Source organism: Pseudophryne corroboree, chromosome 12 (assembly GCF_028390025.1).
Source record: "Pseudophryne corroboree isolate aPseCor3 chromosome 12, aPseCor3.hap2, whole genome shotgun sequence".
NCBI lineage: Eukaryota > Metazoa > Chordata > Amphibia > Anura > Myobatrachidae > Pseudophryne > Pseudophryne corroboree.
In genome coordinates, this window is record NC_086455.1 from 12,527,885 (window position 1) to 12,541,780 (window position 13,896).

Below are 13,896 nucleotides of genomic sequence, written 5' to 3' on the forward strand. Positions count from 1 at the left end.
TAGTGGTGGTAGTACCATGTATTGGTGTAGCTGTGACAGGTAGTAGGTATAGTGGTGGTAGTACCATGTATTGGTGTAGCAGTGACAGGTAGTAGGTATAGTGGTGGTAGTACCATGTATTGGTGTAGCAGTGACAGGTAGTAGGTATAGTGGTGGTAGTACCATGTATTGGTGTAGCAGTGACAGGTAGTAGGTATAGTGGTGGTAGTACCATGTATTGGTGTAGCTGTGACAGAGGTAGTAGGTATAGTGGTGGTAGTACCATGTATTGGTGTAGCAGTGACAGAGGTAGTAGGTATAGTGGTGGTAGTACCATGTATTGGTGTAGCAGTGACAGGTAGTAGGTATAGTGGTGGTAGTACCATGTATTGGTGTAGCAGTGACAGAGGTAGTAGGTATAGTGGTGGTAGTACCATGTATTGGTGTAGCAGTGACAGAGGTAGTAGGTATAGTGGTGGTAGTACCATGTATTGGTGTAGCTGTGACAGGTAGTAGGTATAGTGGTGGTAGTACCATGTATTGGTGTAGCTGTGACAGAGGTAGTAGGTATAGTGGTGGTAGTACCATGTATTGGTGTAGCAGTGACAGAGGTAGTAGGTATAGTGGTGGTAGTACCATGTATTGGTGTAGCAGTGACAGGTAGTAGGTATAGTGGTGGTAGTACCATGTATTGGTGTAGCAGTGACAGAGGTAGTAGGTATAGTGGTGGTAGTACCATGTATTGGTGTAGCAGTGACAGAGGTAGTAGGTATAGTGGTGGTAGTACCATGTATTGGTGTAGCTGTGACAGAGGTAGTAGGTATAGTGGTGGTAGTACCATGTATTGGTGTAGCTGTGACAGAGGTAGTAGGTATAGTGGTGGTAGTACCATGTATTGGTGTAGCTGTGACAGGTAGTAGGTATAGTGGTGGTAGTACCATGTATTGGTGTAGCAGTGACAGAGGTAGTAGGTATAGTGGTGGTAGTACCATGTATTGGTGTAGCTGTGACAGAGGTAGTAGGTATAGTGGTGGTAGTACCATGTATTGGTGTAGCAGTGACAGAGGTAGTAGGTATAGTGGTGGTAGTACCATGTATTGGTGTAGCTGTGACAGAGGTAGTAGGTATAGTGGTGGTAGTACCATGTATTGGTGTAGCAGTGACAGAGGTAGTAGGTATAGTGGTGGTAGTACCATGTATTGGTGTAGCAGTGACAGAGGTAGTAGGTATAGTGGTGGTAGTACCATGTATTGGTGTAGCAGTGACAGAGGTAGTAGGTATAGTGGTGGTAGTACCATGTATTGGTGTAGTAGGTATAGTGGTGGTAGTACCATGTATTGGTGTAGCTGTGACAGGTAGTAGGTATAGTGGTGGTAGTACCATGTATTGGTGTAGCAGTGACAGAGGTAGTAGGTATAGTGGTGGTAGTACCATGTATTGGTGTAGCAGTGACAGAGGTAGTAGGTATAGTGGTGGTAGTACCATGTATTGGTGTAGCAGTGACAGGTAGTAGGCATAGTGGTGGTAGTACCATGTATTGGTGTAGCAGTGACAGGTAGTAGGTATAGTGGTGGTAGTACCATGTATTGGTGTAGCAGTGACAGGTAGTAGGTATAGTGGTGATAGTACCATGTATTGGTGTAGCAGTGACAGAGGTAGTAGGCATAGTGGTGGTAGTACCATGTATTGGTGTAGCAGTGACAGGTAGTAGGTATAGTGGTGGTAGTACCATGTATTGGTGTAGCAGTGACAGGTAGTAGGTATAGTGGTGGTAGTACCATGTATTGGTGTAGCAGTGACAGGTAGTAGGCATAGTGGTGGTAGTACCATGTATTGGTGTAGCAGTGACAGGTAGTAGGTATAGTGGTGGTAGTACCATGTATTGGTGTAGCAGTGACAGGTAGTAGGTATAGTGGTGGTAGTACCATGTATTGGTGTAGCAGTGACAGAGGTAGTAGGTATAGTGGTGGTAGTACCATGTATTGGTGTAGCAGTGACAGGTAGTAGGTATAGTGGTGATAGTACCATGTATTGGTGTAGCAGTGACAGAGGTAGTAGGTATAGTGGTGGTAGTACCATGTATTGGTGTAGCAGTGACAGAGGTAGTAGGTATAGTGGTGGTAGTACCATGTATTGGTGTAGCAGTGACAGGTAGTAGGTATAGTGGTGGTAGTACCATGTATTGGTGTAGCAGTGACAGAGGTAGTAGGTATAGTGGTGGTAGTACCATGTATTGGTGTAGCTGTGACAGAGGTAGTAGGTATAGTGGTGGTAGTACCATGTATTGGTGTAGCTGTGACAGAGGTAGTAGGTATAGTGGTGGTAGTACCATGTATTGGTGTAGCTGTGACAGGTAGTAGGTATAGTGGTGGTAGTACCATGTATTGGTGTAGCAGTGACAGAGGTAGTAGGTATAGTGGTGGTAGTACCATGTATTGGTGTAGCTGTGACAGAGGTAGTAGGTATAGTGGTGGTAGTACCATGTATTGGTGTAGCAGTGACAGAGGTAGTAGGTATAGTGGTGGTAGTACCATGTATTGGTGTAGCTGTGACAGAGGTAGTAGGTATAGTGGTGGTAGTACCATGTATTGGTGTAGCAGTGACAGAGGTAGTAGGTATAGTGGTGGTAGTACCATGTATTGGTGTAGCAGTGACAGAGGTAGTAGGTATAGTGGTGGTAGTACCATGTATTGGTGTAGCAGTGACAGAGGTAGTAGGTATAGTGGTGGTAGTACCATGTATTGGTGTAGCAGTGACAGAGGTAGTAGGTATAGTGGTGGTAGTACCATGTATTGGTGTAGTAGGTATAGTGGTGGTAGTACCATGTATTGGTGTAGCTGTGACAGGTAGTAGGTATAGTGGTGGTAGTACCATGTATTGGTGTAGCAGTGACAGAGGTAGTAGGTATAGTGGTGGTAGTACCATGTATTGGTGTAGCAGTGACAGAGGTAGTAGGTATAGTGGTGGTAGTACCATGTATTGGTGTAGCAGTGACAGGTAGTAGGCATAGTGGTGGTAGTACCATGTATTGGTGTAGCAGTGACAGGTAGTAGGTATAGTGGTGGTAGTACCATGTATTGGTGTAGCAGTGACAGGTAGTAGGTATAGTGGTGATAGTACCATGTATTGGTGTAGCAGTGACAGAGGTAGTAGGCATAGTGGTGGTAGTACCATGTATTGGTGTAGCAGTGACAGGTAGTAGGTATAGTGGTGGTAGTACCATGTATTGGTGTAGCAGTGACAGGTAGTAGGTATAGTGGTGGTAGTACCATGTATTGGTGTAGCAGTGACAGGTAGTAGGCATAGTGGTGGTAGTACCATGTATTGGTGTAGCAGTGACAGGTAGTAGGTATAGTGGTGGTAGTACCATGTATTGGTGTAGCAGTGACAGGTAGTAGGTATAGTGGTGGTAGTACCATGTATTGGTGTAGCAGTGACAGAGGTAGTAGGTATAGTGGTGGTAGTACCATGTATTGGTGTAACAGTGACAGGTAGTAGGTATAGTGGTGATAGTACCATGTATTGGTGTAGCAGTGACAGAGGTAGTAGGTATAGTGGTGGTAGTACCATGTATTGGTGTAGCAGTGACAGAGGTAGTAGGTATAGTGGTGGTAGTACCATGTATTGGTGTAGCAGTGACAGGTAGTAGGTATAGTGGTGGTAGTACCATGTATTGGTGTAGCAGTGACAGAGGTAGTAGGTATAGTGGTGGTAGTACCATGTATTGGTGTAGCAGTGACAGAGGTAGTAGGTATAGTGGTGGTAGTACCATGTATTGGTGTAGCTGTGACAGAGGTAGTAGGTATAGTGGTGGTAGTACCATGTATTGGTGTAGCTGTGACAGAGGTAGTAGGTATAGTGGTGGTAGTACCATGTATTGGTGTAGCTGTGACAGGTAGTAGGTATAGTGGTGGTAGTACCATGTATTGGTGTAGCAGTGACAGAGGTAGTAGGTATAGTGGTGGTAGTACCATGTATTGGTGTAGCAGTGACAGAGGTAACACAGGATTCTAAACTATGCTTGCTGGTTTATTGTGGAGCCACGGTAGTAGGTCCAGATGTGGTAGGACCATGTAGCGGTGACATCGGTAACAGGTACAGCGGGGGTAGGACCTTATAGTGGAGATAGAGGTAACTGGTACAGCGGGCGTAGGACAATGTAGCAATAACAGGTACAGTGGGGGTAGGGCCATATAGTGGAGACAGAGTAAACAGGTATAGTGGTGGTAGGACCATGTAGCGGTGACAGCAGTAACAGATGCAGCGGTGGTAGGACCATGTAGCGGTGACAGCAGTGACTGACGCAGCGATGGTAGGACCATGTAGCGGTGGTAGGACCATGTAGCGATGGTAGGACCATGTAGCGGTGACAGCAGTAACAGATGCAGCGGTGGTAAGACCATACAGCGGTAGTTGGATTATATAGTGGTAACAAGTACAGCGGGGCTAAGACCATGTACTGGAGACGGAAGTAACGGGTAGAGTGGTGGTAGGACCTTATAGTAGAGACAGAGGTTACAGGTACAGCAGGATAGGACCATGTAGCGGTGGTAGGACCATGTAGCGGTGACAGCAGTAACAGATGCAGCGGTGGTAGGACCATGTAGCGATGGTAGGACCATGTAGCGGTGACAGCAGTAACAGATGCAGCGGTGGTAAGACCATACAGCGGTAGTTGGATCATATAGTGGTAACAAGTACAGCGGGGGTAAGACCATGTACTGGAGACGGAGGTAACGGGTACAGTGGTGGTAGGACCTTATAGTAGAGACAGAGGTTACAGGTACAGCGGGATAGGACCATGTAGCGGTGACAGCAGTAACAGGTCCACCTACTGTATGAGGGGGTGGGATATGCAGCACTTTAGCACACAACACAGTGACATATACAGGGTTGCGCATGCACAGTAACATCCTTGTCAGCCATCTTGGTGAAGGTGCCTGGCCGGCTTCACTACAGGAGATAGGTGACAGCATAAGAGCGCACTCATCCCCAATAATTTTAGAGTAGCCAGACTAAACATATTTTAAAATGCCACAATATCTTCCAAAGCCAGAAATCCGGTGCAGACATACAGAGCTAATCATTATGGGCGTGTTACCTGAGTCTCGCAGGCGTGATGCGGGAGAGCTTTCTGACTCAGACTCTTCGCCACGTACATTGGAGGCCACACTGGGATGGAGAGTCTGCACTTAGCATGCAGCCTGTGCAGGTGACGATGGTGCGTTCATCGGTTGTGACTGCAGCTGCTCAGAACTGCTCAGAGTGGGCATCACAGCCCTGGTGCATTCAGCTGTAACCAGAGGAAGGGGTTATACTAGCATTAGCATAAAGCCACAGGTGCCACTAAAGCAAAAGAATCCAAGAATAGTTGGATCATATAGTCTGAGACTGTTACTAATATCAATAACCGACCAGGTGGAAAATGGCCAATGCTATAAACACAGGTCACAGGATTATGAACCAGTGACCCTACCATCTCTGTGTGCAGGGAACTTAACCACTAGGCCACGGAGCCTGCCCATGTTTCTGTTCAGCAAAGAGACTTTTCTCAATGTGTATTCTGTGTTGTTGTTTTTTATTTTTTTTTCACTAGATCAGTTTTTTAAATTGTAAAACTTCAAGGAATCTCCCCTCTGTATAAAGACCTATGGTGGCTGAAGACCACTCGGCTCACAGAGCTAGTAGTTTGGAAATCTCCATGTATTTGATTTAATCGATTGTATGATAAAACTTCTAGGAGTCTTGGTTCTGTATCAGGTATTGTGATGGCTTACAGGGCTAGTATCCTGATCCTGCACTGGCTAATAATGTGCAATTTAACACAAGAAACACATTGAAATCTATCTTTATTAAACTTACCCTTTATTGTTTATTACTGTTGCATTAGAGTCATGACATTGAGAAAATGCTCTGTTCCTGGACTTTCCTGGTAATGTGTGATTGCCATCACCTGTGGTGAGCTAGGTAATTGATAAGAAAGGTGTTTCACCACAGGTGATGGCAATCATACATTACCAGGAAAGTCCAGGAACAGAGCATTTTCTTCCTCATGGAGAGGGTCAGGTAGGCAAGTATGCGCCAGGCTTCTTGGTAATGACATGATGTGACACAGCTGGCCAGTAGCCATGTACTCACCTGTTCTTCTTGGTATCTGGGATGTTGCACCATGTGGAATACTGTGATAGAGATCACTACTTACTTGGATCAGGACCTGGCACAGTGTATACCTCTCACTATGACCCATTCCAGGAGGGACAGAATGCTCTGCTTCTGGACTTCTACTCTTAATTAATGATTGCCATCACCTATGGTGAAACACCTTTCTTATCAATTAACTAGTGCAACACAGGTGATGATGATCATAAATTAAGAGGAAAGTATAGAAGTATAGGTCATGTTGGGAGGTATGTTACGGTGTGTGGCTTCACATCCCAGACCCCATTTTACATCACTCCAAGGGTCCGGGAGATGCAGACTGCCATCGGAGGCTGCTGTGGTTGCAATGCCAGCTCATTACATTTCCAGGACCCAGCTCCTGTCACTGAGCAGGAGCCAGCTTTTGTTGTCACTCCTTGGCAGGTGATGCCACTGTAGATCTTGGTGGCCTCGCTCTTACTATTTCCTGTGGAAGATGGATGTCATGGGCAAAATGCCCTCACTCAGTGGGGAGATCACCTGTGAAAGCAGATGGTGGTGTGTAGTCCTGCAGAAGGCTGTCCCTTAGTGTTGATTTGCACTTTAATAAATAATAAACACAGTGCAACATCCAACTCAAGAAGCCTGACTGAAGATACAACCATCATCCACTGGTACAGGGTGGTTCGTGTCATGTGGAAGCATTCTCAAGGTGCTCAAGCCTGGTTGGAGGTTTGCACCAAGACCTCCAGTGTCAAATAGACAGAATTACACCAGGCAGCCTTTCATCTGAGCCACCACATGGCCAAGCATATCTTGAGACTATAACCTATATCATCAGGCAGCCAGGAGGAAAATTACAAATACTGAAAATAACACTGGTCTGGGGATTCAAACCAGTGATCTCACCATAACTGTGCAGAGAAACTATCCACTAAGCCACAGAGCCTGCACATGTCTTTGTTCCGCAGAGAGACCTTCTAAATGTGTATTCTGTGATTTTTTTGCACTAGATCAGTTTTGTAAATGATAAACCTTCAAGGAGTCTTTTATCTTGGTCAAGTATTGTGGTGGCACACAAGGCAAGTATCCTGCTCCTGTATTCATCAATGATTGGGAGTTCCAGGTTCAATTCCCACTATAGCATGTCTTTTAAGTTAGTTTAAAAGTCTCCTTGTTTTTGACCAGATTGATTGCATGATAAATACTTAAGGAGTCCTGCCACAATATGAGGTGCTGTACTGGCTTACTGAGCTAGTAGGTGAGACTGTTCTGGTTGGTGATTTGGAATCCCTGGTTCAACTCACTCTACAACCTTTCTTTTAAGTTAGTTTGGAATCCTCCATGTATTTGACTAGTTTGATTGCATGATAAACCTTCAAGGAGTCTTCGTTCCATATCAAGTACTGTGATGGCTTACAGGGAAAGTAGTCTGATACTGCAGTAGTTACATATGGGGGGACACTGGTTCAATTCCCTCTACAGCTTTCTTTTGAGTACTAACACTTAAAAATCTATTTAAAAATGTTGTTAGGAAATCTGCAATTTAGCCCCAAAACACATCAATTAAGATCTATCTTTGTTAAACGTACCCCTTATTGTTTATTACTGTTGCATCAGAGTCATGACATGAGAAATATAGCTGAGTTGAGCAGAAGGAAAACCTGACTCCGTTGTTCCTTGGTATGTTACACCAGGCTTCTTGGTAATGACATGATCTGACACAGCTGGCCAGTAGCCATGTGCTCACCTGTTCTTCTTGGCATCTGGGATGTTGCACCATGTGGAATACTGTGATAGAGATCACTACTTACTTGGATCAAGACCTGGCACGCCTCTCACCATGAGCCCTTCCAGGAGGGACAGAATGTTCTGCTTCTGGTCTTCCCTCTTAATTAATGATTGCCACCACCTGTGGTGAAACACCTTTCTTATCAATTACCTAGCTCACCACAGGTGAAGACAATCATAAATTACAAAGGAAAGTATCTATAGGTCATTTTGGGAGGTATGTCATGGTGATACCCAGTGTGGTGCAGAAAAGGGGTGTGGCTTCACATCGAAGACCCCATTATTTCATCACTTCAGGGGTCCGGGAGATGCAGACTGCCTTTGGAGAAAGTTCCAGCACCCAGCTCCCGTCACTGAGCAGGAGCCAGCTTTTGTTGTCACTCCTGGGTTCAGCCAGCACCTTCCTTGTCACGCCACTGTGATCTTGGTGGCCTCACTCTTACTGTCTCCTGTGGAAGATGGATGACATGGACAAAATGCCCCCAGTCAGTGGGGAGATCACCTGTGAAAGCAGATGGTGGTGTGTAGTCCTGCATAAGGCTGTCCCTTAGTGTTGATGTTGCACTTTAATAAATAATAAACACAGTGCAACATCCAACTCAGGACACCTGTCTGAGGATACAACCATCATCCACTAACCCAGGGTGCTCCATGCCATGTGGAAGCATTCTCAAGGTGCTCAAGCCTGGTTGGAGACTTGAACCAAGACCTCCAGCGACTGATAGGCAGCAGGACACCAGGCAGCCTTTCAGCTGAGCCACCACATGGTCAAGCATATTCTGAGACTATTACCAATATCATCAGGCAGCCAGGAGGAAAATTACAAATACTGAAAATAACACTGGCCCAGGGAGTCGAACTAGTGACCTCACCATAACCGTGCAGAGAAGCTATCCACTAGGCCACAGAGTCTGCACTGGTTTTTTATCAGCAGAGAGACCTTCTAAATGTGTATTCTGTGTTTTTTTGTATTTTTGCACTAGATAAGTTTTTTAAATGATAAAACTTCAAAGAGCATCTCTACTGCTTCAGGTACTGTGGTGGCTCACAGAACTAGTATCCTGATACTCTACTCATTAATGATGGTGAAGCCCAGGTTCACTTCCAACTGCTGTGTCTTCTTTTTTTTTTAAAGTTAGTTTTGTTTGGAAGTCTCCATGTATTTCATTGGATAGATTGCACGATCAAACTTCAAGGAGTCTTCAACATGTGTCAAGTTCTCTGCTGGCTCACAGTGCAAGTATCCTGCTCCTGCAATGGATAGTGATGGGAAGTTCCAGGTTCAATTACCACTGTAGCCTTTCTTTTAAGTTAGTTTGAAAGCCTCCTTGTTTTTGACTTTATGGATTGCATGGTACATACTCAAGGAGTCCTTTGGCTATATCAGGTACTGTGCTGGCTCACTGAGCTAGTGGCTGTGACTGTCCTGATTAGCGACATGGAGTCCTTGGTTCAATTCCCACTGCTGAACTTCTTTTAAGTTAGTTTGGAATCATCAATGTATTTGACTAGATTGCATGATAAACCTTCAAGGAGTCTTTACTCTGTATCAGGTATCGTGATGGCTTACAGGGCTAGTATCCTGATCCTGCACTGACTAATGATGGGGAGACCCTGGTTCAATTCCCCCTGCAGCTTTCTTTTGAGTACTAACACTTAAAAATCTATTTAAAAATGTCATTAGTAAATGTGCAATTTAGCCCCAGAAACACATCAATTAAAATCTATCTTTGTTAAACGTACCCCTTATTGTTTATTACTGTTACATTAGAGTCATAACATTGGGAAATACAGCTGAGTTGACCAAACGGAAAAGCTGACTCAGTTGTTCCTTGGGATGTTACACCAGGCTTCTTGGTAATGACCTGATGTGACACAGCTGGCCAGTAGCCATGTACTCACCTGCTCTTCTTGGTATCTGGGATGTTGCACCATGTGGAATACTGTGATAGAGATCACTACTTACCTGGATCAGGACCTGGCACAGTGTATACCTCTCACCATGACCCATTCCAGCAGGGACAGAATGTTCTGTTTCCAAACATCCCTCTTAATCAATGATTGCCATCACCTGTGGTGAAACACCTTTCTTATCAATTAACTAGTGCAACACAGGTGATGACAATCATAAATTAAGAGGAAAGCCTAGGACAGCCATGTCCAAACTGCGGCCCTCCAGCTGTTGACAAACTACACATCCTAGCATGCCCCGACACAGCTTTAGCATTCTCTGACAGCAAAACTGTATCAGGGCATGCTGGGATATGTAGTTTCACAACAGCTGGAGGGCCGCAGTTTGGACATTCCTGGCCTAGGAGTAGAGCATTTTGTCCCTCCTCGAATGGGTCATATTGGATAAGATGCACTAGAGAAGGGTCACCTACTGGTGTAGCAGTGATGAGTCCCAGGTAGGATTCTTTCAGGTACCTTGGATGCTGCCTGATGAGGTGTCTTCTTTTTGCATTGGGCATGCTATGTGGGCAAGCAGGAAGGTGCTCTAGGTTACAGTGATGGTCCCCAGGTATGGTAGCCTCATTGTTACTGCTCTATGGAAGATGGACGACATGAACAAAATGCCCCCAGTTAGTGGGGAGATCACCTGTGAAAGCAGATGGTGGTGTGTAGTCCTGCAGAAGGCTGTCCTTGCACTTTAATAAATAATAAACACAGTGCAACATCCATCTCATGACACCTGACTGAAGACACAACCGTCATCCACTAGCCCAGGGTGCTCCGTACCATGTGGAATCATTCTCAAAGTGCTCAAGCCTGGTTGGAGATTTGAACCCAGACCTCCAGCGACTGATTGGCAGCGGAGCACCAGGCAGCCTTTCAGCTGAGCCACCACATACATGCCAGGAGGAAAAAGAACAAATACTGAAAATAACATTGGGCCAGGTTATGACCTCGCCATAACTGTCCAGGGAACATTTCCACTAAGCCACGGAGCCTACACATGAGTCTGCTTAGCACAGAGACAAATCACAATGTTTGCATTTTTTGCTGCCACGCACTGTTACCTTTCCCAAACAGTCTCTTCCCATCAATCACTCTACAATAATAATCCCAGTGGAAGCACAGTCTGCAGATAATCGCTCACTGGTACAGACATCGGCAAGTGCGTGCAAACATGAATTAGGCCCGAAAGGAGTGCACACACGGTGAGATTCCGGCTAACCCAGATTCTCAATGTGCGATAGAGGACTAGGTCGGTATCACAAGCCTAGATGACTGTGCTTGCGATGCTGACTATGTACGATTTTGGCTGAGTGTCAATTTTGACTAAACTTTTATACTAGATCGTCACAATCGTGACCTCAGGGGACCGCGCATCGGGTTCGCAAGGAGACTTTCACCTTGCGATCTGCACTAACTTTTCTTTAAATTTTTACTATATAGTCAAAATTGATAGACAAAATCTTACCATGTGTACACACCTTTGGGGCAATTTCACACACAGGTTTTGAAAGCCGTCCATTTTTCCCCCCATGTTTTTTAATGAAGTATTGGGGCAGGTTAGGGGGCCAGGGAGAAAAAATAAGTATACTTACCCTCCCGTCAGGATCTCGATCTTCAGGATGCCGGGGCGGGATTCTGACTACTGGCATTCAAAACGCCGGCATATCAAACCCAACCCGCTGCAACATTCAGTGTACTAAATTAAAACTATAGCCTTGGCTGCAGGGATATATTTAATAAAGTATGAACAGCCAAAAATGGCTATTACAGCATTTCATCCTGTTTATTACAGGTGTAACACTTGACCTATAGAATGGTGCTTACTTTACGGCGATTAATTAAGTGGTAAAGACCTTTGCATTTGCAGCAGAGTAACACTATGGGGTATATGCAATTGTGGTCGAATTCCCGAAATTGTCGAATTTCGGGTCATTTTCGACCGAAAAAAAAAAATCGCCTATGCAATTCAGTGCTTTCCGACCAAAAAACGGACTTTCAAAATTCGACTTTTTGAAATTCGAATTTTTGCAAATTCGACTTTTCTGCAATGATGTAAGTGCTGCAATTCGACCAAAGCATATTCAATTCAAGTTTGGAAATTCGACAGCAGTGCTTTTAGACAGCAAATTCGTCATTTTCAATCCGCCACACTTTGGAGGGTGAAAACAAATAAAAATATTTTAAACATGTTTTTTTTTGTGTTTTTTTTGGGGGGAATAGCAGATCTATTTATATTAGAAGGGATTAGGTACTTTTTTTTTTTTTTTTTTGGAGGCACAAATATTATTTATATATTTTTTAAAATATTATTTTTTTTTATTTTTATTTTTTTATGCTGGAACGGTGAAATCATAAAAAAAAATGGCGTGGGGTCCCCCCTCCAAAGCATAACCAGCCTCGGGCTCTTCGAGCTGGTCCTGGTTCTAAAAATGCGGGGAAAAAATTGACAGGGGATCCCCCGTATTTTTAAAACCAGCACCGGGCTCTGCGCCTGGTGCTGGTGCAAAAAATACGGGGGACAAAACGAGTAGGGGTCCCCCGTATTTTTCACACCAGCATCGGGCTCCACTAGCTGGACAGATAATGCCACAGCCGGGGGTCACTTTTATACAGTGCCCTGCGGCCGTGGCATTAAATATCCAACTAGTCACCCCTGGCCGGGGTACCCTGGGGGAGTGGGGACCCCTTCAATCAAGGGGTCCCCCCCCCCCCCCAGCCACCCAAGGGCCAGGGGTGAAGCCCGAGGCTGTCCCCCCCCCCCCATCCAATGGGCTGCGGATGGGGGGGCTGATAGCCTTTTGTGATAATAAAAAGATATTGTTTTTTCCAGCAGTACTACAAGTCCCAGCAAGCCTCCCCCGCAAGCTGGTACTTGGAGAACCACAAGTACCAGCATGCGGGAGAAAAACGGGTCCGCTGGTACCTGTAGTACTACTGGGAAAAAAATACCCAAATAAAAACAGGACACACACACCTTGATAGTAAAACTTTATTACACACTACCGACACACACATACTTACCTATGTTGACACGCCGACTGCCACGGTCTCCGACGATCCGAGGGTACCTGTGAAAAAATTATACTCACCTTCCAGCGTCCAGAGGTACATCCACGTCCAGAGAGTAAAATCCACGTACTTGTGGCATAAAAGTGACCCCCGGCTGTGGCATTATCTGTCCAGCTAGTGGAGCCCGATGCTGGTGTTAAAAATACGGGGGACCCCTACTCCTTTTGTCCCCCGTATTTTTGGCACCAGGCGCAGAGCCCGGTGCTGGTTTTAAAAATACGGGGGATCCCTGGCCAATTTTCCCCCTGCATTTTTAGAACCAGGACCAGCTCGATGAGCCCGAGGCTGGTTATGCTTTGGAGGGGGGACCCCACGCCATTTTTTTTTTCGGGTTTTTCACGTTTTTTTAACCGTTTTTTAAAATCGCGGCAAAATCCGCCAAATCGGCCGATTTTCGCCCGCGACTCTGGCGAATCCGTTTTTCATTGAATATGGTGAATTCCGGAAGCCACCTTCCGGGATTCACCTGTCGAATTGAGTCGAATTAAAAAACGGCGAAAATTGCCGCGAATTCGACCGCAATTGCATATACCCCTTTGCCGGGAAAGCCTAACATACCGTCACTACTAGATCCAATGCAGACGCAGAGGCTTTGCTGGGTCTCTCACCGGATCAGAGCTCTATGACAGGAATACTCTCTACCTGCAATGTTTGTCTGTGAAAGGACATTATAATTGCCACTAGCCCCCCATTATAAATAGAGCCCAAAGTAACAGGTGAAACGATATTTTTATTGCAATAGTCTCTACAGGCTGTTAGACCTTTTATTCACATCATACTCACAATACGCTGTGTTGCACTCCGGGGCTTCCGTGCTATCAGTTCTCCACCCAGCACATATATGCAACACTTTCCATTCCTGACATAGTTCTGAGCTGACAATATGTTAGTGGACATCAATCTTTCAGTGTGTTACCGGAGGCATGTCTGTGGTTCTAAACTCATGTACTAACAAATATA